The sequence below is a fragment of the Sinocyclocheilus rhinocerous genome, unplaced genomic scaffold, assembly GCF_001515625.1.
Source record: "Sinocyclocheilus rhinocerous isolate Xijiao unplaced genomic scaffold, SAMN03320098_v1.1 scaffold1348, whole genome shotgun sequence".
NCBI lineage: Eukaryota > Metazoa > Chordata > Actinopteri > Cypriniformes > Cyprinidae > Sinocyclocheilus > Sinocyclocheilus rhinocerous.
The window spans coordinates 398,985-400,143 of record NW_015648618.1 but is presented as its reverse complement, the minus strand read 5'-3'; the positions used below and the strand labels follow the sequence as shown (position 1 = coordinate 400,143).

At 42.1% G+C, this 1,159-nt stretch overlaps 1 protein-coding gene across 1 annotated transcript in view; it reads left to right on the top strand.

The window, feature by feature from the left end:
- The first annotated feature begins 217 nt into the window (after positions 1-217).
- Positions 218-1,159, top strand: part of LOC107710057 (chromobox protein homolog 1-like) — a 15,069-nt gene continuing 14,127 nt past the window's right edge. The window contains exon 1 of the mRNA XM_016514754.1: positions 218-434. The gene's annotated coding sequence lies outside the window, so the exon portion shown is untranslated. The remainder of the gene's footprint in view (positions 435-1,159) is intronic.

Sequence of the window (1,159 nt, the reverse complement as noted above, 5' to 3'; positions counted from 1 at the left end):
TTAAAATGTAATTTAATCTATTTACAAATAGCCTCCTTGATTTTTGGAACCTGATTACGTAATCCAGCTCTGCTTAAAATATATATATTGAAGTTTTTGAGTATATATGAGGCATTTCCAAGTGTTCTGAGGAACCACATTGTGCCTCAACCATCTTTTCATTTTCACAGTGAACACAAAAACTACAACTCCCAGGATGCACCACTCGCGTACGTACACAGGCACGTTGGGTCGGAATTGGCGGGTTGAGCGGAGCGATCGTGTAGCTAGCTAGCGTTACCTTTTGTCTGGCCATCCAAAGGACCTCGGTAAAACAATAGCAAACTCTTTCTCCAGTCGACAGATTTCAAACGTTTGTCGACATTTAAAGCCGGTCTAGCTGCACTGAGCCACCTAATTCGGTGTTATTTCGCCCTTAATTCGGTAATTCACAGGTAAGTGGCGCTGCGTGTGCAGACTGTGAAAACAACTTGCTACAGGATTGACTTGTGTTTGTAGGTTATGCGATTCTTCATATATATATATATATATATATATATGCGCATAAATATATATACACTTAACAGGCAGATGTGTTGAGTGCTTTAAGCAACTCACTGCTGTTTAATAATATCCCAGTTGTATTTGAGAAATTGTTGGTAGGTTTCTAATCGGATCCAGGTCAACATGGAGAAGTGGCGGCTACGCTTCTGCAACATTATCCAGCAGGCTAGTCGGTGTCTCGCATTTAACGCCCATTTTAGGTTTGTAAAGTTCAAATCAACGTGCATAGGAACTTTTTAATGCATGTATTTATCGCACAGCATAAATGTTGTTGATGTCATGGCGCCTTTTGGACCCACAATCGTGCGAGCAAATGTGTCGGTCCAGCCCACCATCTTAGCGCGAGACAGAAACGCCTTCCTCGTGCATGCGAGGCGCTCAGTGAGGGACTCGGGAGGACAGTTTTAAAGGGGTCATATGATGCGATTTCAAGTTTTCCTTTCTCTTTGGAGTGTTACAAGCTGATTGTGCATAGATACGATCCCTTAAGTTGCAAAGCCTAAAGTCTCAAAACCAAAGAGATGTTCTTTATCAAAGTTAAGACTTTGCCACGCCCCACATATCTACCTCACTATGTGGAAATATTTGCATAATGCCGCCCAAATGTGCACGCAAA